General features: G+C 39.8%; 1 protein-coding gene and 1 long non-coding RNA gene across 17 annotated transcripts in view; one reads left to right on the forward strand and one right to left on the reverse strand.

Annotated features, from left to right (window-relative positions):
* The window catches only part of ANK3 (ankyrin 3), a 291,521-nt gene that overhangs the window by 107,935 nt on the left and 157,759 nt on the right, over nucleotides 1-25,827 (forward strand). The window lies entirely within an intron of this gene.
* The window catches only part of LOC131580603 (uncharacterized), a 30,207-nt gene that overhangs the window by 383 nt on the left and 3,997 nt on the right, over nucleotides 1-25,827 (reverse strand). The window contains exons 2-3 of the long non-coding RNA XR_009277902.1: nucleotides 15,896-16,004; nucleotides 1,691-1,809 (exon numbers count right to left, since the gene is read on the reverse strand). This is a non-coding gene — a long non-coding RNA (uncharacterized LOC131580603). The remainder of the gene's footprint in view (nucleotides 1-1,690; nucleotides 1,810-15,895; nucleotides 16,005-25,827) is intronic.

Consider the following 25,827-nt stretch of genomic DNA (forward strand, 5'->3'; position numbering starts at 1 on the left):
GCTGAAACAATGGCCAAGGGGACATCTCTCTTCCATGAGAGCATCCTCTGTACTGTGAGTGAGTGAGCAGGGAGCTGCCTGAGGGGCAGCTGCTCCGAATGCATGGCTGCTGGGGGACTGTGGTGGTGCTTGTGAACCTGCCCCCTGCCCAGCCAGAGCTGCTGCCTTGGCTGGGGAGGGATTCAGGCCTCAAGGTAGGCAAAATGACAAAAACCCTCTAGCTATGTATAGCAGGGTAAGAAATTTTACTGTTTGGAGGACATCCAAGCTTGCACTGATTAAGTCCTTGGAAATATAATATCTGTTACCTCGTTGCATGAATTTATACAGGGGATATAGAGTATAGTGCTTTGTCGAGGTCCACACACAAAGAGTTAATCACAAATCAATCAGGGCTTGTCGGATTTAAGATATTTCTGGTACAATGTCTAATAATTAATGTACGCCCACAAAATATCAATTGTTCCTTTAGATTGTAGTCTGCTAAGCAAAGTCTATTCCTTTTAATTCTTAAGATTTAGGGGTGAAAATGAAATTCAGCTTAATGTCTTTCTATATGTTTCTTTTTCATTTGCAGTAAAATTTTCTCACATTTTCTTGACAAGTCAAAATCTCTGTCCTAGTTTTTGCAAGACATGCTCTCTGTGCCCTGTCTGTTTCCTAGAAAATAGTTGTCCAAATGAGTTGCCTGAGAAAGGAGCAAAGGTCATATCCCAAAAAGGAAAATAAAGTCACAGATTATATTCATATTCAAACTTAACAATACCTTAAGGAAAGATTAAGGAAATACACAAAAAAGGAAAAATAAAACTTGAGGTTAAACAGAAGGAGATTGGGCAAAGCTAGCCACCAAAATCCCTGCCAGAGCTTCTGGAGGCTTCTGACTGGAACTTTACAGTACATTGGGTGCTCCTGTTCATTCAGTTTTGTCTGTTTTAGTTACTCAAAGTATTTTTTTTTAATAAATGTGTGCTTAGTAGTGGTAGTTGATTCTGTTAATATCGGTTATTTTATGCATTTATTGTTCAGATGACTATTCAGTCCTGTGCCTCTTGGATAGTTTTGTTAATGCAAACATAAATTGAATATATGAAGCCTTATTAACTTGAGGGCTGCCAGGAACTAGTTTTATTTCATAGATAGCCAGTTACTTCTATTCAATAAATGCCATTGTCTGTAGTTCTTATATTTGACACTTGTAGATTAGGGCTGCATAGCTTAAGGGAGCATTTTCTAGCAGTAAAATTTAGGTTTCACATGTAGTGACCTTATTTTGAGTACATCCTGCTGTTTGGTGAAGAGACATTGGTGGCCGCTCAGGGGAAGAGTGGTGGCAGGAGAGGACAAGGTCAGAGGTAACTCGGGGAGGGTTGTATTAACCAGCCTCAGGATGAGGAGATGTGCGTGTTGCAAGTGGCAGACCTAGAATGTTTAGTAGCAGAGCAGTAACAATGATGCAGGGTTTTGGGCCTCCCTATTTAATGAGAAAAGGATGAGCTGTTTTCTGGGAGACTCTCTGTTGGTACGGGATATGAACAGTGCAGTTAGGGGAGCAAGCCTGGTCCTTCAGCCTTGCACTTTTCATGTACTGCTGATATTTAAGAGAAAGATTTTCTTCACTTCTGTTTATATTAAAAACATCAGGGTTTCACTTTAAAAGATACTACAGGTCTCCTTATTCTGGTGTTACCTTGTACTTGGAATTTTCAAAAACCTTAGAGCCGTGAGCCAGGGCATTGTTGACTTTCTTGAATGATGCTGGCAAAGGCAATGGGAGTACACATGGGAGTCCACCATTGGCAGCACAGTCTGCAAAATGAGGGGAATTCACCTATCTCATCAGAAAGAAAGGACTTAAATCCTTCCCTCTAGAAAACCTTTGCATTAGAGCAAGGAGAACTTCTCTTTCCTTTTAAAACCCTCTAGCTCCTGAAGATATATGTGCTATTGCAGTTGAAATGCAATGGGAGAAAATGATGCTGTGTTCTAGGCATAGATTGTGGGTTTCAGAAAACAACTATTTTGCAACTAGATATATTGATCAGATTTATGTGTTTAGTTAGCAAAGAAAAGCTTTGGGCAGCTTCTGGTTTTGAAATATTTAGTTTTTACTTCTACTTTCAGACAGAAAAGCATCTGGTGGAGAGATGCATTGTTGTTTCTCAGAGTTCACAAATGATGAAGCAAAGTGCATTATATATTTGCCTTTGTTGTCATGGGTCTGGTTAGTCAAAAGTGCCAAATATTCTGGCACTAATCCAGCCAAGTTCCTAAGCCTGCGCTCAAGCCAATTTATAATTGGGGTGAGTACAGAGGGAGCACTGTGTGCTTAAAGCTGAGACCAGTCTGGAATGATGCTTGATTACCTCATCAGATGAGAGGGTTTTCAGGATGAAAGGTCCATCCTGAAATGCTTTGGGTTATCCCAGCTCTCAAGGATGTGTGTGAGTACCTGAGAGCTGGAGCTGACATCATTTACCTTGAATAGCAGATGGAAATCTGATTAATTAAAAAACTTGGTATTTCAAAGACATTGTTTTCTTCATATCATATTGGTGTTATCAATATTTATACATTGGTGGTCAAACACTGTGAGAAAACTGTTAAGACAAGAACAGCAAAAAGTCGACTACATATGGCATGGAAGGCCACCTAGCACTAAGTCACAGTTGAAATTTCATTCTTATTATTGATTTAATCATGCTTATTAAGCAGCTAATTAACTCATTATATGGATAGTGTTACAGAGGTATTAATCCTATACAAAAAAATATAAGTATATAAATTCTCCTTTGGGTGGTTATTTGTATGCCACAAACAGCAATAAATCTGGAAGATACTGGCCAATGTCTAACAGCTAATTCAGGACAACTTTTTCAGCTACAAAATTATTAATTTGGAAAACACAGTTTAATATGCTCAAAGTCACAAATTTAAGTTCAACAAAGCATTTAAGTCAATAACAAGATGAACATATTCTGGAAAAGTATGAAGAAACAAACACCAAACTAAACAACCCATAAAATGCTGATTAAGTTCTGAAAATTAAAAGTTCCATCACTTGAAAGCTTTGTTTTGGCATGTTGATCCAAAGGATTTTTTTTGTTCGCTTTTTTTTTGTGCGTTTTGAAATTTCTTTACAAGTGTTTTCAGAAGTTGAAAATTTTGATTAGAGTGTGTCATTTAAATTCAGAGAGGGTTTGCTGAGATAATTTCTGTGTAATCTATTGGGGTTTTTTCCCAGATATTTTTTATTGCTCTGAGCGAAGGGGGCCTTTTCAATCACTCATGCTGCTCTCTTTGTGACAGGCCTTCAAATATGTCATGACCTGATAGCAAAATCAGTCTTATGAAAAGTACTAAGGATCAGCTTACCCTAAGTCTGCAAATGAAATGAAACCTAAGCCCAAGGTGATTGCATTAAGGATATGGTGCCATTCTTGTCACATCTGTGTTCTGGAGACTTAAATAAGCAGTAAAATGGTTAAGTGTCCGTGATTTTTAGAAGAGTGTGTTCTTGGTGACATTGCACAAGTAGAGCTCATCTTGTAAAGCAAAGGAAAGTAATTTTCTTAAGTGTTTCCCCAAATCCAGGGGTGAAACATGAACATCTCCATTATCATTAATACAGGCATTTCACGCCGTGTGCTCTTCTAGTGACTGTTCCATTCAGCGCTTGCTAATTACAAGTCACTAAAATCTGGGCTGCATGCTGAAGTGGGGTGCATTATGCATCTGGAGGTTCAAGGTCCTTCACCCTCCCAGACCCTGAGGGGAAGGCTTTGTACAGATGTAGATGTCAAGGGGAGGCCAAGGGCCAGAGAAAAACCACATCAGTTCTGTAGGCGTGTTGATTTACATTTGTATGTTTCCCTTTTTTCAAGATAATAGACAATTTTTTGATATGTTTTGATGTGTTTTGAAATCTTTTAGAAATGATTGAGGTCAACGGAATCAAACTTAAGATGGCGAAGACGACTCTATAAAATCACAGCTATTATCTATTTTAATTTTTTCTGTTCGAGTGTACCCCAAAACATTCATTATGTGGAGGGTATAATCTCTGAACAAATGACATGGTGGAATTAATGAACAATTAACTATGATCATACATTATAAACAGAGCTGATTAGAATCCACACATGCCTGGGTTTTAGAAAGACTTTTTTTTGACTCTGCTTTATGTTGCTGAGATAGGACCACAAAGCTCTCATGTCTTATTCATTGTGTGAGCATAACATCATTTCCTCTGAGGTAAGGCTACATCTCTTAGTTTTCATGGCAACCAGACAAAGAATTAATCTAATCTTCAACTTACTGTATGTGGGGAGGGTAGGGGAGAAGAAAAGAATGTGTTTTTCTCATATCCATTCACCTAGTATGCTTAAGTTATTGACTTTCTCCTATAACCTGGAGACCATTCTCCAATATCCCATGTGTGATAAATGAGAATATTACAAAGCTGGAAGAAAGGGAATATCTGTCCCCAGTAGCTGCAGCTGCATAGTGGTTTGTGCATGGAATGCAGTAACTGTGCTCTGCAATTTATTGTCTTCATTAAGTCAGACAGGAGTCAGGTGAACCGTATAAACTCCATCTGAATTCACAGTGGGCTCCATGCATACTATTTACACTTCTTTCCTCTCACTTTATTTAATTTCCACATGTATGTGTTTAATAAACAAATACCATTATAAAATAGGATGCTTCCAAAACAATAATGTCTGATACTGTGATTGTGAGTATTTGCAGTCTTAAAGGGAAAGTGCTTCTGGAATTTTAAAATAGAAGCAGGCCCTGAGCTCTCATAATGTCATTGGGGACAGGTAAGGATTTGTTTCAGGAGCTGCAGTGCAGCACTAGGCAATGACTGGACATACAGGTTGATGATTTTGCATCATACAAAAGCACTGGCTTCCCTCTTATCGCCTCACTGCTCTGATCATCCTGAAAAGTGAGACAAAAGGAATGGCCCACTGTATACTGACCTTTATTGTAACAGCAGAAACCATTATTTCGTTGCAATAATTGATACCCTCAAGGGCAATGCATTTGAAACTAGGAAATTTCATTTGTAGGAAGCAGGCGTGCAAAATTTATATTACATAAGGAGAGGTGGAGATTTACATGTGTACTCTGTGTGTATTTGTGCTTCTCAAAATACGTATACTTGAGGGATGCTTAAGCTGTAACTTAGAGAAGAGTTCTTTAGTCAGAGACTATTTTAGCTGAATAATTTGTTTTCAAGTGATAAAAAGTTGTTTCTGAAGCAGGAACATATTAATCAGGTACAGCACTGTAAGTGGGGGAATGGTTGGTTTGAATTAAACAAAGATGCGTTCAAATGGTACTTTCCATATGCCTAGCATGCTTATTGAGTGTTCTCTGCCAGTAGCATTCTATGATGGTAAGGGCTACCTGCCAAACAGGAAATAATTGATCTGGAAGGTTTTTAGAAAAACTCAGAATTCTGAGGCCATTCATGTTCATGACATCGATTGACTACAGGCTTTGGTCTCTCCTTTACAAAGGTAACTGGCGAAGGGGGGGTGCGTGTGTGAAATCTGTCTGTGCTTTGTGCAGGCACTCAGCAGTTCTGAGACTGTAGATGCAGTGCCTTCCACCAAAGACTGATAATGAGTGTAAATTGGCCCCAGCACCCCTCGGGGACTGTGGTCCTGTTTGAAGGTCACAGAGCACAGTCCTCAGCTGGATATCACAAAGGGAACACTGCGGAAGACCGGCTGCAGATCAGCTGCAGAGAGCTATAGGGGTGCCTGGCTCACTGTGTTCAAGTGGAAGGGAGAAAATGTAACAGGTTTGAGATGGAGGTCTAGGGGAGAGCAAAAGTGTATGTAAAGTAGGTAACAGGCTTTGTCCTTGATTCTTTGAGCTTTCCACAGACTGGAGAAGAGCAGCCCTCTGGGCCTGGAATATCCCCTCACACCTGCTTAGTTTTAGAGCTGCTTGACTCTGTTGGCTGTCCTGTCTTGAGCAGATTTACAGTTTCTGATAGTGGTTTTCAATGTCAAAACTTGCCATTAGAAAGGATTTCTTTTTTTACCTTCAGTAGGAGGGACAGTGAGATTTTGTTCTCTCATCTCACAGTATCAGGGAGTTCCAAGGCAGTGAGATTTGAGTTTAACACTCAAGAATGGAAGGCTTATCCTAGTTGGTGTCTTGAGTCCCAGCATTTTATGGTTTGGCAGTGATTTGCCTTTAGCTTTAGAGTTCACGACTGTTCCCTTGTTTCTCTGGTGGATTATGCAGGCTTAGAACTTTAAAGTCCAGTCATCTTTGTTTCCACAAACTTGATTGCAATTTTAGCCCCAAAAGTAATTGTGAAAGAGCACTGTGAGCTTTCAAAAATTGACCCTGAAAGTCAAGTTGCTGTCATATCTCTGAGCTTTAACATTAAAATATTTTAATTTCCTCTGAAGACGACACTGAAGAAGAGCTGGTTGGTGAAGTTTTGCTGCACATGAATCATGAGTCACAGCATCAGTAACACCCAATCAGTAACACTGAGTACCAATCACAGCTGAAGTACAAATGGAATGCCTGGGAGGGAGGAAAGGCAGGTGTGATCCGCCTGTTCCCTGTCTGGATGGAAAGTGCTGACTAATCAGGAGGTTTGAGCTCCAGAGAAAGCTACAGGCTCTGTAGATGTAATTTCTCCCAGCAAGACTACTGACAAGTGCAGCAGGGCTGAAGACAGACTTGGGATCTTAGGATCTTAAATCTTGAGACTTAATCTTTCATGCAAAACAAAGTGAATGCTACCAGAGATACACTTTTACCAATACTTTCCACTTTCCTCCTTTCCTCCATCACACTGAACGTATGTTGGGTACCTTTCTATGTAAGAATTGTCCATATGTTGAACAAGTCCTCTAGGAATGGCGTTCCAAGTACCAGAAAATGTTCTGCTGTGGCAAATGGATAGGTAGACTAATGCTATTACCCTTTAATGATGTTTTAACATAAGCAGAGACTTGAAGGAGGGCCTGAAGTTTCTTAACAGTGGTACAAGAGAGGAAATAATCATGAACAGTGGTTTAAAAATTCCCTCCTAGCTCATGTCATTTTTATTAAAGAGGAGAGTTTAGGCTTAATTTGTTTTTATGTTGTGCTTTATGTGTGTTGACCTGTTTGCTTGAAAGGAATGCTACAAGATTCAGGTCTGTTAATGGTTAGTCTCTCACCTCTTTTGGTTCAGATGTAAATAGTTTGATGATGTGTAAAATCTCAGAGAAACAGACCCTAGTGAGCAGGTTTATCCCATTTAATGTTTCAAGGAGGAAGAGTTAAGAGCTTTCCATTTAAACCTAGCAGCAAGCATACACATAGCAAGGAAGAATCAGAATAGCTGAATGCAGGGATTTCTTGTCATTATTTAGAATCAATTAGAATGTGTGTTTTCTTTGACTACCTATATTTTGGTTATAGAAAAAGTATGTTAGTTGCTTGCAGACAGAAGTCTGTGTATGAAAAAGAATCAATGCATTTAATTTCAGTTGCATCCTCTTTTAATACTGAACACTAACATTTCTCCAAGGGAACAAGTGATTCCAGGGTTCCTCAAAGAAGAAAATTGTGTAGGTGGGGTTTTCTTGCAGTATCATAAGAAAGCACCCTTCAAATGGAAGCTTTTGAGTGTATATATAGCATAGCAGTAAAAGCAGACACATTCCTGTGGGTGAGCAAATATAAACTCCTAAAGACTACAGAAACTGAAAACGAAAGCGGCAAATTAATTTAGAAACCTTTCTGCTCTGCTCCTGATCTGGCTCCAGGTCTTCCCAGTAATTAGAGAAAAGAATGATTTCTGGGTTTTTTTGCTTTGATTTTTTTTGTTATTCATTTTAGAATGAAGGAGGAAGATTTTGAATTGTTGCATGACGTGCATTGCACAGATAACATATTATTTGTTGCCTGTGGCTTCTCAGGAGACTGAGCAGAAAGTAGGAATAAATAGCACATCTTGGGAGACCACTTTGGCTGCAGAACTGTTGTGGAATTTAGCACATTGCCAGTGTTGTGGCTGTTCATTGTTTTGGTGGTTCGGCTTGGTTTTTTTTTTTTAATTAAATTAGCAGAACTTTTCTTCATAGGGTTGAGTCTCACTTTTCTCCTTTATGTTAGTGTAATATTCAGTTCTCAATGTCTCAATAAGCATAGGAAGTCTAAGGCAAACCATAATATTTATATTCCTTTTGAGGGTTAGCATTAACCAGTTTTTTTTAAATGGTAAATATTTTTCATGCGCAAATGTCCATTATAATTTGTCTGAATTTACATGTAGGTGTGTGAAGTTATTGGGTACCCTCTACAGTTACTGCAAAATGCCAATGAAATGACATGGCTACAGTGACATAGAAAGAGAATTAAATATTTTGCAGCACTAGATTACATTTCCCAGCATTTCTTCTGCAGTGATTTCTGCCCTGATAAAATGAATAGCTCATGAATACCTTGGTAAACATCAACTGCAGCCTGCATCTTTATTTTTCCATCCTTAAACAATTAACAATGCATTCAGTATTCCAGCACAGCTGATCATGAGATAAAGTGTGACTAAAAAGTAGATCATCTGGTGGTGTTTGGTAGGACACAAAGGGCTCCTCTCTCCTCTCCTTTCCAGCTTGCCCGTGCAGCTCCTTCTGCAGTCAGCGGGAGCTGTGCGTGCCTATTTGAGGCACGTTGCTGTATCTCAAACACTCGCCCCATTTTGTCATTGACATTAGCTAAGCAATAGGGACATTCAAGCCAAGCACAGACACTTCTTGACTGCTTGTCCATTCAGCTGGTTGCAATGTTAGGTTTAGTGGCTGAGCCTCTCCTTCACATTTTTGTGGCCCACAGAGTCCTTGCATGGAGTGTGTGTACATCATTTATGCTTTCCAAGATGACTGAGGATGGTATTAGACATAACCATTAACTGTCCAAGAAGGATTTTCTTCTTTTCATGATATGACTGCTGCCTTGTGGACACAAGCACCCCCACATGAAAGGCTTACAACTGGTGAAGGTGTAATTTGCATTGTTCACACCAAATCTTTATTGGAAGGATCATCCCTGGGTAGCAAGCAGGTACTGCAGTTCCCATATACAGGTGGTGCTGGAGCCACTAGATGTGACCTCTGAATAGAGCTTCATTCTGTTTCTGAATGTCTGTGGGCACAGGAGAAGGGGGATGAGCGTATCAGGTCTCTTCCATGCTTCTTTCGTGTACAAAATCCCAGAACTGAGATTAATATGGACTAATGTCGGGGGTTTGAGAAGCTTCCTTTGGAAGGTTCCTGCTGCCAAATATTTCACTCCTTTTTCATAGATGGAGATATTCTATAACAGTAATTATTCAAGCCTTGTGTGCTTTTGAATTGTGGCTTTTGCCCTTGTCACACCAGGGGCAGTGGAGATGGTCTCTGTGCTAGGCAGGGCTGACCCCTGTTGGCCTCTTGGTTTAAATGTTCCTCTGTATTGCAGTGCCTTCAGCCAAAGCAGAAGAGCTTTGCTTTTTCCTAGTGCCTGGCAAGGGACCAGAGACCTGTGGCTCACAGGCCAGACACAGCTGGGAGCTCCTATGGGTGTTGTGTTGCGTGTGTCCAGGCTGCTGAAGATAAATACTCAGCCCTCTGCAAAGAGTCAGCTCCCCACACATGGGAATTTGTTGCAGCTCTTTTCCCAGCCAACCCTTTAGCCAAAAAATGCATTGGGACTGCATCTGCTGCTGCCCTAAAATTGTCTGTGTGTCCAGAACATGACTGTCTCCACGTAAAGCCTATACTCAAGCTTTCTGTCTATATTGTAGACTATACCTCCATGGCCTTTTATCTGGGCAGACTCTTGTGCTCCTAAAATATGGGTGGAGTTCAGGTTGGAGAGCCATGCTAGGAGCACAACATCATCCAAAGAGTTCAGGGGGCCTTCACAACAGAGTTTATTCAGGTCCAACCTGTCAGAACCAAAGGTGAAAATAGCTTTATTTGCAGAAGACTGCTCACTCTGCAGTTGCCAGCTTATTGCAAGTGTTAACATGAACTCAGTTTAAAAGTAGAAATCAGGGACAGAGTACTCAGTTATGAAACATTTACATCTTTTTCTCTTAGCTGCTATTCTTGTGCAGATGTATCTTCATTGTATTTTTTATTCAGCATTATCTTTTTAGTGCTTATAAAAGTTGAGCAAAACTGGGAAAATTTCTTATTTAAATATGTGAGCTTCATACAACCAACTATGCCTTTGCATTCCTGGATCAGTTCAGGTATCATCTAGTGTGTCTTTTTACACTTTCCTCAGCGGAGGGTTCTCAATTCAGGTTGTTATGGGCTGATGGAGCCTTAACCTTCTGTTTGAAGCCATAAAGAAACTGTGTGGTGTTTGGCATGTACAGCCTGGAAATGGCTCTTTTGTTGTACAGCACATGGATGTAAGAAATCACTGACAAAATGGAGTTAGGATTTTCATTGCCTGAGGGACTAAAGTGTACCCGCACAGACCCAATATCTGTACAAGGGGTACTGATGGCAAGGGGGCCAGTGGCATCGTGGCAGGTTCAGAAAGCTTCAGTTGCCAGTACATGCAAAAATTGTAAATGATCTTTTTCCACAAAAGCTAAGCTTCGGCACTCATGCATGTGAATTCTAAATCAATCTGATTGATCTACCTCATAAGTGTGATTCCGGTATGTTCTCTCTTCTTATAAAACAACCTCTGATAGCACTGAAGTGAATACTTCTATATTTAGCAATTATTTATGAACTGCAGATATCATAAACACAGCAGATGCATTTCCTGGATGGCAGCCATTAGTGCATCTGGTGATTTATTTACTAGTTACTGAAAATACTGGACTGGAAGGGAAAAAGAAAAGTTGCTGCTGCTTCTTCCTACTTTTCACTTTATTTCTGAGGTGCTCCACATCATGCCATCCTCAGATTTGTCATGTTAGAAATATCCCTTGACATCTCTCAAATATTTAGTTGCCTTCCAAAGTGTAATGGCCTTGTAGGTTATGCTGCAGGCCCTGCTTCTCAGAGATTTGTATCCATTTGAAACCATTTAGGGCAGAAACCTCTTAATTTATTTGAAGAAAAATAAGAAATCTTTGCAAAGGGTTCTTATCTGGTTATTCTCACTGTGCTGAGAGTAACTAAAAATTAGAGAGAATTTTTAGTCTAGTTGAAAAGTGAAATTGGATCTGTCAGATGCTTGAAGATTTTCTGTGATCTACATGAACATATAAACCAAGGGCTGTAGGCCAGGCACAATTCCTGTGTACCCTTAATACATCTGTTCTCCTGGGTGGTGCAGGGCCTCAGCTCACCTGGCAGGCACCAACAAATTAGAGCCCCCCCCGAAATTCTGGGGAGGGTAAACAAAAATAAAAATGCTCTGGAATATAGTAGAATCCTTGGTTATTTTTGCTGTTTTGCAAATGTAAGTGTGCAATTATTCCTGATTTCCAAACTAAGTAGTAATAAAATTGGGAGAAGCGCCTGCTTTATGCTCATCTTGAGGATTTTGTTACCTCAATGACAAGATGTTACTTTATCTAGATTTCTTTTGGTTTCTTTTGTCCAAAATTTGTCCTCGTTTGGGGAGCATTTGATATTCTCATCCTTCTGCTTATTCTCATACCTCTTGTCTTCCATTGATTTTTTTACATTTTGTTGTTATTGTTGGTTTTGTTGTTTTGTTTTTTTCCTTAATGGCTTTTTTCTGAGAAGATTTCCAGCTGTAATAAGGACAGGCCAAAAGAATGGCATTTGGATTTGTGGGTTTTTTGCCTTCATGCCTGAGGTGAAAAGAGGGATGATTTCAGGCCATTAAACATGCAATAAGGCATGAACATCTTTGGGCTTAGAATTTCCTCTTGCTGAAATTTATAGAGGTTCAATTTTAATATGGACTTAGTCTAGGGAAGAGCATGTTCTTTACGATATAGAGCATTTTGCTCCATGTGTTAGTATTTCAATTGTGGATCTTTTGACATTGGAATTGAATCCCTCTGACTTCCTCAGGAGGTAATGTCAGAGACAGGGTTTGCAGTATCCACTTGTGTTCATGGAGTATAGTCATCTTTAATGGGAAAGCAAATACTAGGATAATTTTTTTAGCTGTACATGATCTTATTCCCTCTACACACTTGGTGTATGTTGCATTTTATATGTAAAGTACAACAGTTAAAGACATATAGTAAAACATATGCCAAGTCAAATGCTCATAGAAAAGCACTTCTAATAGGTTTAGGAGAACATACCTGTTTTTGTGGTAGGCTGTCACACTTGGTATGTCACTGTCATTTTCCATGTTGAATTGAGACCAAAAGAAAATGCCTAGCATGGGACTGAAAGTTTAGAAGCACAGAAAAAAAGAGTCCACTTCTGTACTGATTGCTTCTTATCTATGTGATAGTTGTAAGCTTTGGTGTCATCACTAGTTGAATATTTTTGAAGATGCTTTTGGCTTAATTTTGTTTTTAAAACAATACTATTTAAAAAAAAAATCTGTAATTGCCCCTCTAAACAGCTTAACTACAAATATTCTACTAGTCATAATTGAATTTGTCATTTTTAATATTAATTTATTTCCAGTCTTCAAAAATGTCTTGGGGCTTGTTAATCTACAGTATGGTTGTGAATGTCATTTGTGATCATCTTCTGCTGCTGTTTCTTTCCAAGAAATATCTTAAATTTTCTAAGGGGCCATTAGGGTTTGATGCAAGACAACAGACATAGCCATAACATATAGCTCTTGGGTACATGTTTTTCTATTACCTTTAGTGCAAGAAAACAGCATTGAGATGCAACCTTCTGAAGTGAATCATGTTCCTAAAAATAGATTAGTTGTTTAAAAAAAAAAAATAAAGCAGGTGGAAGTGGACTCAAAAAAAAACCCCTTTCTCTGACAGTGGGTCTTTAGGCATTTCTGGTAACACTGCTTATGTACCAGTTTCCTCGTGAGCCCCTAAACTTGGGGGAGGCACTCAGAGAGGATACTGCAGAATACTTTACTGGACATTTTAAGAAGCAAAGTGTGTGTAGTGTGTGCATCTTAGGGTATTTTGTGAGGTAAGAGCCTGCTGTTAAGACACATCTTTGTGTGCTGGCTGTGCGTCTGTCAAAACCAGGCATTTTCTTCTCACATGAAATCCCTCTTCTCATTTCATTGCAGTCTCACATGTCGAAGTCGCCAGGCCAGGTCTGCAGATAGTCCATAGTGGAAATTTCTAGTGATGCCTTCCTGCCATTATGCAGAATTCACACTGAGTCTGTAGGTTAATGGCTCTCACTCATCTGTGACCCATTAGAGACCCATGGAGTATCAAGTATTTGCGGCTGAAGCGATCTTTCCTTTTCTTTGCTGCTTTAAATGAAAATAAGTGGAAAATACCTGATATCTGGGAGTTGCTATAGAGCGAGGAAGATAAGGAATATCTGAGCAATAAAAGCAAAGGGGGTGCACAAGATTGTTTCAAGTGAGGGATTGCCATTTTATGATGGTGAGCTTGAAAAGGATGGATTGCACAAGGGGTGAAGGCAGACCTTGCAATCCCCAGTGTTGAGAGCCAGGCCTTGGTGAAAGCTATGCTCAGCCCCAGACACATGGGCTGTGGAAATGCAGACCTGGCAGCAGGAGTGGTTCCCTTGCCAGGCTCCCAACCTGCTGCCTGTGCTCTGTGCAGCAGTCACTATTGATCCTTCCCACCTGTGCTGGGGGAGCAGGAGCTGCACACACACAGGTGGGACAGTGTGTAATCTGGAATACCTCGCTCCACAGTGGCCCTTTGGAAGTCGCTTGCCTCAGTTGATACTGGGCTTGGGCAGCCTCCCTCAGGTCAGTAGGTCTTGCCTACAAATGTGGGTCATTTGGCAGCTCTTCCTTACTGCTGGTGTCACTAGGGATAACGCCATGACATCAGTAAAATGGCTGTCATCAGCAGGACGCCAGCACTGTCAGTTGTAATTAAAGTCTTTGGCCTAAATAATCCCTTCTGGATTCAGGCAGTGGAGGGAATTTCTGTATTCCCCCTGTCTCTGATGAAGCGAGTGTCAGCCCCCAGAAAAACACAGCTTTATGCCCCTGGTTTGGCGAATGTTCTTGGCTCGCAGCCCACATGAACAGGGCGTGTCCTTGGCCTCTGGAGGGAATCAGTTTAGCCAGGCAAGGCCCTGGTGGGATAATTCTTGGATCTGACAGTTTTCTTTATGGAATCACAGAATACACAGGGACTTTTGAGTGGGTCACCACCCATCTGAAGAAGAAGTGAACCAGGTGGACAGTGTGGACTCACACAGTGATGGTGGTGGTACTTTCTGCATGGTGCAGTTTCCATCAGATGAAAATGTCAGGAACAATAGGGTAGTAGAAACCATCTCAGCCTGATATCTATCAATTTCTGGACCCTTAGAAAAGGGAAGCTTGGTTTTAAGCTAGGAAATTTTGTGCATGTTTGGAACTTTTTTGTGCTTTGGCTGGGTTTTTGGGTAGCTTTTTCTATTTTTTGTATGATTTTTGTTTAGAGTCTTGCTAGACAACTTGCTTCAAAAATGTTCTGACTGGTTGAATCAAATTTTTCAGAGGTACTTGAGAGGTCATAGTTGTAAATCACAAAAAACCCAAACCAAATCAAATCAACAACAACAAAAAAAAAAAACCTAAAAACCCAAAACCAAAGCAAAAAAGCTAGCAAGCAAACAAAACCCCCCTAAACCTCCACACCTCTTTTCTGTGGGCAAAAGATCCTCTTGGCTACTTTGAGCTCTGTTTGGGCAGTTTGTATCCCACCTAAATCTCCGATCCTGGTGTTTGCTGCTGGCTGGCTGCCTTTACTGTGGCTGCTCTGGGCTGACACATGAGGGGCAGGGATTTACCGTCTCTTCTGCCTTTTGTGTAGTCACCAAGAAGTGCCCTCAGTCTGAAGTCATGTTGCTTCTATCCCTTACACCATACGGAATGTAGCATGGGAAGAAATGGCATTTTCCTTTGTTCTTACCCAGTTGCTCACCAGTGGAAAGGGATCTCTTCAGCCAGCTGGAGGTAAAAGTGCCCTTTCCTGGAGGGAAGAATTGTGAGGAAGTGCCAGCAGAGAAATGGGAAACTGGGTCCTGGCAGCTCTCTGGTGTCTGCAGGTGGTGGCTCTGGCAGCTGCTGTGCTGTTCTCTAGATAAGGCTCTCTGAATCTCAGTCTTAAGAGATACTTTGTGTCAAAACTTGATTTGTGCTGTTAGCTTAGTTTTGAACAGTATATTCCTCTTGCGAAAGCTGTGAGAAGATGAAAAGTACTTGGTAAAAAAATGTTTTATAATTGCATGGAATTTTATGCCTATTGATTGTATGTTACATGAGTTTGCTGAAAGGTCTCCATCAATGAATTCCTATAAAAGCTAATATCATACTGAAAAAATTGCCAAGCAAAAATAATCCAATTAGGCAGCTGCATGTAGCTAAGTTTCTGAATTATTGATATTGTCTTAAAATGGGCTGCCTTATAATAAAAGCTGCAATGTAGATGATATATTTAGCTGTAATCACATTGTGATATCATTGTGCAATATTTTTTTTTTTTTAATGTACACAAAAGATATTTTTAAAGAGACATGGGTTTTTTACAGAGCACATACAGAAGAATATGTTTAAAATGAGCATCTGGGAAGTAAATAATAGGACTTGTGCCTGCACTTGTCTGTTGTTTGTCTTCGGAGAGATGACTCCTGTCTTTAAAGCTCAACATTTGCATGGTGATATTGGCAAAACTCAGGACAAAATCCCAATCTTCCATACTGCAGTTGCCCAAAGGGAAGTCCAGTTGCAGCTCTGCATTTGCTGAAAGGAAGTATTTTTCTACTGTGGCTCTTAAAATAAATAAATAAATAAAATATCCTCTCACCAAAACTCTAGAGCAGTTGAGGAAGCTGAGTGGTTCTTGTCCATGAGCTTGGTAGTAGAGTGCTGCAGCTCTGCTCACTCCCTGTGGTGTGTGGGGTGGCTGCACAAGTCTGTCAGGCAGAATGATCCAAAACTACTTAGAGCTTTAGTTTTTTAAAGCTTTTTTTTTTTAGTTTTTTTAAAGCTTTCAAACTCAGCAAACAGGCAAGAGCTGTGGCACACTGGTGTTATGTTTTGAGGGAACATAAGGAACAACTAAAGGAGAGTGCTCTGCACTAATCCAATCTAGAGGCGATATTAAAGCTGTGTATCACGGTAGCTGAGCCTGTGTCCAAAAGCAAAGGGACAAAACCTCCTCCACAGTCAGATTAAAGAAGTGGTATTGATTACTGTCTCTGTTATCAGGCATCTGCAACACTAATCAGCATCTCAGTTATGCATTTTGGTAACAAAGGAGAGCAGTGATTCAGTGGTTGGGAAGGCATCAGGATGAAGTGGAAAGGAAAGAGAATCATTATAATATGTGCTCAGCTGCTGTCCACAATGGAACATTAAAACCCATCATGATTGATTTTTGTTTTCTAAAGGGACTATGTATAATATTACTCCAACTGAATATCCTATTTTAAACTTAACCTGTATGAGTTTATTGTTTCCCATATGTTTTTGTTGAAAACAGCTTGCAAAGGCTTACATACTCCCTGAGTAAAGGCTTTGTGCCAAAAGCAGGAATTAACCCATTAGTCATTTAACAGTTAAAAGTGACTGTTAAATGTAATGTGTAAATCCATATGAGATATTTCAGTTCAGCACTTGTTCTTTTCTGCTGTTATGGTGGTGGTAAAACATACGTGGAGAGAAAGCTGGGTACTTGCTCAGATCAGATGTTCATGGCATGCTTACAAAAGAAACAAGGAAAGGAGCTGCTTTGAACATTTTTTAATGCTGAAAGTGAGAAGGTTTTTCCAGCTTTCAGTTGTCTCTGGAATCAGGTTGATGGCACCTGCATTAGGACCCTCATGCCCCTCAATAATCCATGGGAGGAGAGTGACACCTCCAGAAGCTGACTGGGCACCACTCCAGAGTATTTTGGGCAACCTCTCTCCATGCCCGTGGGCTGTTCCGTACCTTCCTGAGTGACCTTGCCTGGACACCTGAGGTCAACCAGGGCAAGCTTGGCTCTGTCTGCCTGGGCCAGACCTTGTTCTTTTGTGTGTTAGTATTCAACTTCCTTGTGCCCAAGATGTGCCAGTTCATACCCATGAGATCAAATCCTGTCTGCCAGTGGGTATTTTATGGCCTTGCTGGTTTCAGAGGGAACTTACCAGAATGTTGTGATTTATGGCTATGAGTTTATTGTTCAGTGTAACAGAAGTGAACACCTGTGCAGGAGGGCTCTAAATTCTGCTTGGCAGGGATGTTCCTTAAACTGCTGTAAGCTGACTGTATTTAAACTAACTAAATAAAATATCTACATAAATACAAGCTGGAATTTCCAGTTTGCACTTTCTGCAGAGTATGTCTCAAGAAACTGAATCTCTCTTACTAAGCTGTATTTCACCCTGCAATTTTTGAGACCTTGTTAATAAAACTGTCCCAAAAGAAAAAGGAACACTGTTTTTGCATTTAATCCTCACAGGTCTTCCATATTCTTCCTTGGCCTCTATATATTACATAGCTTTAAAGGTGTCTTTAGAAAAATATTGAGTACATTATTCCCTGTTGCTAGAAATTTAAGTCATTTAGGGTTAGTATCTAGTTTACTGGCTAATTGTTATAACTGAAATTACACAGCCATAATTTCTGGTAATACTGGATGTAGTCAAGATAGACTGAGTGCCTGGCAAGTTGAAAAAGCAGTGGAAAATGTTAGTCAAACCAGGGCAATTTGCATTAATTTTGCAGATATACCTAAGACTGAGTGTTCAGTGGCATTGACCTGTTGCTATTATTTGCATCTTTCATTTGTGTTTTTTATCATCATCTATTATATTGTATTTTTAATGAAAAAAACCACATTTCTTTTCATTTGAAGGATCCTGAAGGACTTTTCAAACTGAATAATTCATCTTTTTTTTGTATATACAATATGTTTCTGTGTGTGAAAACAAAGGAAAAAAGGTAGTATAAGAAACCTCAAATATTGGCATTGAAAATGCAGCAAATGCAGCCAGGAGCTGAGGTCAGCAGATAAAGGCTTCTAATGTGGATAATTGGCAGTGCTCTGGGAGCTGGGCTAGGGAGAACTTAATTCCCTGAGCTGAAATTTTGTCATGACATCCATTTACCACTAAGTTTGCGGAAGGCGCGTTGGGTTCTTTGGAGACTGTACACTTCAAAGGGGTATTGTGCTTCATCCAAGCTTTTAGTGGTAATTAATAAGTGAACTATAGCAGTGGAAAGACATGGGGAAGCTTTTTGATACAAATTGACGCAATTGTACAGGTGTGTGAACATTGGAACAAACTGCCCAGGGAAGTGGTGGAGTCACCATCCTTGGAGGTGTTTAAAGATGGACAGATGTAGCACCTAGGGGCATGGTTTAGTGGAGGACTTGCCAATGCTGGGTTAATGGTTGGGCTTGATGATCTTTCCAACTCAAACAATTCTATGATAGAGGGAGAGCCATGTGGTCTGTGTATCCATGTCCAGCGGGTTTTTCCAAATAAATACACACTTAACTCCCAAATCTTGCTGGTTTCATCCTAGCACTCCCCACTTTGTGTTTTCATATTTTTATCACAGTCCAGTGATATTTTCCAGATATCACTGTGCTCTCACACAGTACAGATTTACATGATGGGCTGAATTAAGCAGGAGGACACCACCAGGAGTATCAGATTCACCATCACTGCTGCCACAAGAGGCAAGGCTGCTGTCTGCCTCTTATGTTTCTTTTGTAAGCTTTTAAAAGGAAACTTTCCATTTTATATGCATGTGGTAAGATTAGATCAAAGCGCTAAAATAGTCAATAACAAAAGTATAGGAGACTAGTTATTTATGTTCCACATCTACTATCAATCTTAAAAATAAGTACTAGAATAATTAATTTTTATTTGGGTCATACATACTGATGGGATATTAGATGCACGGATGGTGCTTATTTAAAAGAGCCCTCTTTAGCCACTAATTTTTTTTAGGAAATGTGATTCATGTCTGTAATGACATGGTTTTCCATCCTAGCAGTCTGTCAGGGCTCTCAGGAGGGTTCATTTTAGTTTAATATTCACAGATGAACTAGCCCTTATAGAAGAGCTTTTCTGCTTTTTTTTCTATTCACATTTGAAATAATTCCATGGAATTGTATGGGAGCAAGAAAATTGTCTGCTGAATGCTGATGGATGCGGTAATATTAATAGTAATAATATCATTAGAAGTGGTAAAGAAACAGGAAAATCACAGAAATTTACATGTGCCTTATTCTATTAAGTCCTGTAGCTATATATTTTTCCTTAATTTATGAGATTTTTTTGCTGTTTATTCTGAATGGAGAAAGCCCTCTCATCCAGTCTGTGCATTGGCATCCTCCATAGCGCAAACACCAATTATTTCCAGGTGAAGGTCAGCATTATGCATCCACAGTGCAAGTTCATTTTACCAGAGTAATATTTTACAAAGTGCTGGATCTGAGCTTTTGTGATGAGCACACTCTTCTAAGGAGAAAGACGTTTGCTCTGTAAATCAGAAATGACAGTTTATAACAGTGCTGTGAGATAGGGAAGGGGAGATGAGGAAATGCAGCTGAACTCCACATTATGGAGGGACTGTGGTTTCTCATTACAGCCCCAGGAATCCTGATCTACAATTCTTTGCCAATGAATGTCAGCTCTGCTGCCCATAGGGCTTTGTATGAAGGTGGGGACAAGATTTCCTTGATGCTTTGGGTTGGATAAGAGCTTCTTTTCATTTTTGTTGTGGGTCTGGGAGAGGTGAGAGAAATAGTTTTATTCTTGTTTGCTCTTTGTGTCATGTCCAGGTGGCATTCCCAGTCAGTTAATGAGAAAAATTTATAAACCTATATTTTTACTAATCTGCAGGCTTTGTTATTCCACAAGATGGTGCTTACAATCCAAATCAAAATGGAAGTATTTCTCTTCCTCTTCTCTGCTGTTAAATATGAAATGAGATCCATTGTTTCTGTAGAGATATGAGGCATGCTCCAAACGGCATATTTGTTAGACAGTATGAAATAAATCAAATTGGATTTGAAGCACAGGTACTAAAGAACATTAGTAAAGTACCATTTCTGATGCTTTAATTTACCCATTTCCTGGTGTTTGTCACTTTGATAGTCAAATAATTTGTGATGTCTAGTAATTAAAAATGTGGGAGCTGTGTCAAATTTTGTATTCAGATTCAGAAGTGCCTTGTCCTAACTTTGAGCAGGAGTGATACATGTGCAGATCTAAGCTGTCTTTCATTATTAATGGGGAAAAAATATGTGTTTTACTTAGTGGTTATACTGCTTGGAGTCTTGGGAGCATGTTACTTACATTTTCCTCTTTGCTAAAGCCAGTAAAACCACTTGATGAAGTCCATGTCTTCCTTTTGTTTTACATTCAGGATCACACCATTCTCTGTGGTTTTCAGCAGCCATGTGCATGCTCAAATGTGTTGGACTGGGGAATGTTTTCATGACTATTTAAAAACCAAAAATTCTGTGTTTGTGCATGCAGAGTATGCTTATTTAAATGTGGAAATGAATCTTTGAAAAGATCTGTCACATTTCCTACCATGCCAAAAATATAGGTGAGTTATTGGAGAGATTACTTTAGCCAAAGTGGGTTAGCGATACATTTATAATGTGCTGTAGATGTCTTCTAAAAAGCACACTAAAGTCTTGGCTAATCTAACATGGCCTCAGAGTAGAGCTCATTAGCCATTGGCCCGGGGAGAAAAGTTGGGAAAAGTCAAAAAACTTACAGAGTCCGGGATTATTCACAGAGGGGGTGATACAGAATTGATGGCTTGTCCTAGCAGTTCATGAGAGATAATTGCATTTTCGGTTAGCAAGTCCAACATGCTATTTGGATGCATTAATAACTTTGAAGAAACCTCTGGGCTGCAACATGAAATACTGAATAGTACATTTATGTCAAATACCAGTGCCTGCTGGGGGGGGGGGGGGGGGTGGGGGGTGCGAGAACTAGTAAGTGCCTTCTCTGTGTTATTTGTGAAGTTTCAGTTGTTCATATTTTGTTCAGAAATGAAAGGGTTTTATGGAAAAGGAGAAAGCTCTTGTTTGTGCAGGGTGCAAGATGCCCTCCTCCCTCTGATGGCTTCTCGTGAATCTGCAGCACAGCAAGCCAGGGATGCTGTTCAGTGAGGCACCAGCTCCTTTGGCTGCTTCTCTATAGAGTTTTTATTTTACTAAGGCTAGTAGGTAACTAATGGAAAATGCCAACTTATTGGGTTGTTAATTGAAGGTAAATAGGATTTTCATCAATCAAAAAAGGCATAGCTGTAATGGTAAAATATCTGTAAAATTAATAGATTTACAATGGAGGATAGCATTCAGCACTCTAAAAATAGCAGCAGCTGCCTCCTCCATTATGCAGTGTGAACACTAGCTAGTTTGTCCTGCCAAAGGACCGCTTTTTCATGAAGCATCATGGAAGTAATACAGATATAAGAAATACTACTGCTATACAGTAATTTTAGAAAGCCTGTGAAAGCTATTTAACATCAGATTAAAAGAAAAAAAGTTCACAGAAAGGAAACGTGAGCGCTCGCTTCAATAATAGCTACAGGCTTAAAGGTTCTCCCAAGGAAAAGAAAAGCACTGCTAACTAAGCAGGTTAGGAAGAAAGAGATTATGGCCATGTGTGCTGTTGTAATTGACTGCATTATTCATGCAGTCATTCCAAGGTGTATTTCTGGATCTGCTCAGTGTTTGATGTGAAATCAGGCGACAGAAGCTTCATGAACCTATTTCACTGGTGTAGCACTGAGAAAAACCCAGTATTATTCTAACCTCCTGTAGTTTGAAATGCATTTGAAAAAGTACAGTGTGACTGCCAGATATGATGGAGTGTGATGCATAGGAGATAGAGTAGTGCAAAGAGAGCTACAGAGCTCCTCTAAAGATCTTTAATAGCTGTGGCTCTTGTACTTCTCTATGCAGATAGGAAAAGGAACCCTACATTTCTGAACTAGAACTGCTTTACTGTAAACTAACGGGCTTGTTTTGTGACTTGAAATCCCTGCTGTATAGCTGTAAAGTATTGTACTACACCCCAGTATAAGCCAGTGTCAAATTCCTGTGCATCTGGAAAGCTCAGCCTAACTTCAGGAGTTACACATTCTGCAGTTTTCTCTTACCCTCCCCTCCTTATTCCTGGGGAGCCATATGAGGATTGATGCAGTCTCTGAAGCTGCCATTTTCTCTTTCTTTGTAGTTCTAATGCAACTTCAGAAAACATCTGTCTTAGCTGTGGCCAGCCTCTCACGTGTGTGAGACACACAGAATCAGTAGCAGCGCTCCAGGGACAGCATTAATATTTAGCCAAGCTGCCAGCACTCCAGTGGGAACTGAGAGATGTTTTTATACATCTGTGCTGACACATAGAAGTCCTGTTTGGAAGGCAGTTTGCAAAGCTGTCCTCATTCCTCAGCAGCCTGTCAGAAATTGTCTTGATGAGATCTTTTTTTATTCATTTTACTAATTTTCCTTTCTTTTAGGGAAATTCCTACATAACCCCAATGCAGAAGAGTGTTTACTCCTTCCTGGTCTAAGACATCTTGAGGTTATTACATCTGAATGCACCCAGTGTTCTTGGAATGCTCTGTTCACAGTGTTAGCCCTGTTGGAATAATGAAGTTGAGGAAGTTGAGGCAATATGAGTCCAGTGTTACTGCCTAATTAATATTTGGGAGGAAAAGGTTATGGAAGTTGCTTGTGTTTGCTCCCCAGACATTTCAGTGTGGAATTTCTCAGAGTTTTGTACCAGATCAGAACATTGAACCTGTAAGCAGTTGAAAATCCAGTGAGTTTATATGGATTGCTTTATAAATTGTCCATGCCTCAATTCTGTGCCATTGGAGAGCTTGGAGTGAAGGCTCAGCAAGAGGAAATAATTTGAGATTTTGCTGTGACTGTATTTAAGGCAACAGTTCACTTCAGAATGTGTAACTCCTGGTGCTTTCCCCTTGACTCACACTTTGTTTGCAAATAAGAATGCTTTAGGAAAGGAAGTTGATAGGGAGGAACCTACTGACCAGAGAACCTAACTGGAGGATAAAACTAGATTTTAGTCATTCTGCACAAGAAATACAGGTTAATTTTTTAACTGGGAGCAGCACAATATAACTGTGAATGGCTACTTTACAGCAATCTTTTGGCTATTGGTGACTAGTTTGTGTCCTAGCAACTGAGCTGTGTTAATATTGAGACTCGAGGATAACTTTTGAGTGATGCTGAAATCAACCACAGTTACAATCACTTCTTTTTCTTCGGGTTCCTTGCATTGTAACATCTTGGGTTTGCATGTTTGTAATGATTATGAGAAATTTTCCACTTGCAATTTTCCTGGAAAGTCCTTCCAAACTGTAATTTGAAGAAATTTTAGAGCACTTTGAAATGCTGACTGATGAAGGGTTGAGAGGTTCTTCAGTCCTGACAGAATCCTGGAAAACAGCAGATGCCCTGTGAGAACAGCAGGTTCTCCAGTGCAGTGTCTGTGGGCAGGGCTGAGGTAGATTTTACCTGCCCAGGGTCTTGTGTTCAGTGGCATCTCCCACTGTGACTGACCTTGAGTGTGGCTTGCCTGTAGAGGGACTCTGGTATCTTAATAAGTCTCAGAATCGTTGGAAATAGGCGTAGGTGTGATTTCAAGAACTCCCTTTTTCTACCTTCATCTATAGTTGTCTTTGTTCTTTTCCCACCAATTTCTTATTTTTATTCTATTTTTTAATCTAACTCTGCACGTTAGAAATCCTGGGCAAGCTATTCTCCCGTGAAAGTTTTACCTTGTGTTTGCACACATTCTTACAGTGTAATAATTCATCCATAGTCTGTTCATTGGAGTTACAACCTAAATTCAAAAATTCTAAATTCAAAAGCCTTGGTCATAACATAGCTTCATTGAATTGTCTCCATTGCATTGCATCTCCAGTCCGTTTGGGAATGGACTCATGGGATTATTTATACTTAGTTTAATGTTTACTTTTTTTTTTATTTTTTTTTTTTTTTATTGACTACTTCCCTACTCTGTCTAGGAATGAAACTTAGCCACTAAATGAGAGCTGTGCTCAGTTGTGCTCATTTCCCAGGGTATTGGACACCTTCGTGTGCCTGTGCTGAGTGGATACACTTGTCTATTGTTACTGTATTTCTCTTTTAACAAAGAGTCCTTCTGTTTTCATTTGAATTGTTCCTTTAAAAGGTCCTTGAGGAACAAACAGAATCAAGGTGCATAGTCAAAGATCTTAGTTGTGTGTTGGTGGTTTTTTTTGGCTAAGGTCTTGCAGACAGTCAATTGTCATTGTCTCAAAAACTGCTGCTTTTGGAATATATTACATGATAGAAATTTATTTTTCTGAGCAGAAGTCATTTCAGAACATTTTGAAGCCATCTGGCAGCTTGGTGGCTTCATATCGTGGTTGTGTTCTGAATAAGCCTAAAAGATAGACAACGAGAGAGGGAGTGTTTGGAAGGGCTAATTTGCCAGCAGTCACATTTCTGGTGCTTAATTCAACTTCACAATTAAATACTTCACTGTTGTCACCATGAATCTTAATGATTAATTCTTTGCTTCTGGAAGTCATGGAATATTGAAAGTTGCTAGAAATACCATCCAGACTAAGAGTGAACCTGAGCCAACTTCTTGTCACATGAATGCCATATACAAATGGATGGTATATTTTATATAACATTCGTTTAACACTTTTTTTTTTTTTTTAATATTCTTTAAAAAATGAAAAAGTTGTTTCTGAACTGTTCATTGTTTTCCTGTGCTTTGGTGAAATAATATTTGCATGTGATTTTTTTGTGCCTATCTATGTGTTCACATGCCTATGGAGACCAATCAACAGCCATCAATTTCACAAGTGCACCAATATTATATTCTGTTAACAAATAGAAGTTCTATATTTAGTGAAAATGCTGAGGTCTCCTGTTCATATCCAAGGAATCTCTACTTTCTGGGGTCCTGTGCATCAGTGAGGTATGTCAGAGAAAGGAGCAAGGCAACTGCTGCTCTCAATTCGTACAAAATCCCAGTTTTCAGTATGCCTTGGAACAAGATGCATGGCATGCAACAAACCATTGGATTAATCAGCAGAGAAATTGCAAACATCAGCAATGTTTCAAGATGATATAGGAAGATCGGATACCGCGTCTCCTTGTGCTTTCCATATATAGATCTTTGCCCTTGCTCTTCCCCTCATCTCCATGAGAGTTCATGTGAGGTTTGTAGTTTGACTAAACACAGGGCTGCCTGGAGTCTGCCTTTTGTTTTTTGGCTTCCTAATTGGCTTTTACTGGTTATTTTTGAAGCATGACAGTGTCAAGTCAATTTGCTCAGCAGTCAATCATGTGACATCATGATGCTTATGTAAACACTTCTTCAAGTTTGCAGCTTTATTACCTTAATATTTTCCAAAGGTGCTGTCCAGAGCTAATCAGTGATACAGATGTCCTCTAGGGTGATCCGTGGGAGGGAAAGAAATCTTAATAATGCCAAGGGCTTTTAGTTGGCTTCACTGAAGCTGCTTCTCTTGGTGCTTACAGGATGATATAATGAGGCTCTGCTGCTCTCTTTAGTTGTTTATGAACTGAAGAGTGTAGAGTGGTCTTGGCAGCAAGAAGTTGTCTCAGTAAGAGTTATCTTAACCTCCATTTTCACACATTTGTGAACATAGAGGTTAAGATAATGCTTATCAAGACAATTGTGGGATTTCTGTTATACCATAGCAGTGGTTTTGCAAAATCAC

The sequence above is a fragment of the Poecile atricapillus genome, chromosome 6, assembly GCF_030490865.1.
Source record: "Poecile atricapillus isolate bPoeAtr1 chromosome 6, bPoeAtr1.hap1, whole genome shotgun sequence".
Taxonomy (NCBI): domain Eukaryota; kingdom Metazoa; phylum Chordata; class Aves; order Passeriformes; family Paridae; genus Poecile; species Poecile atricapillus.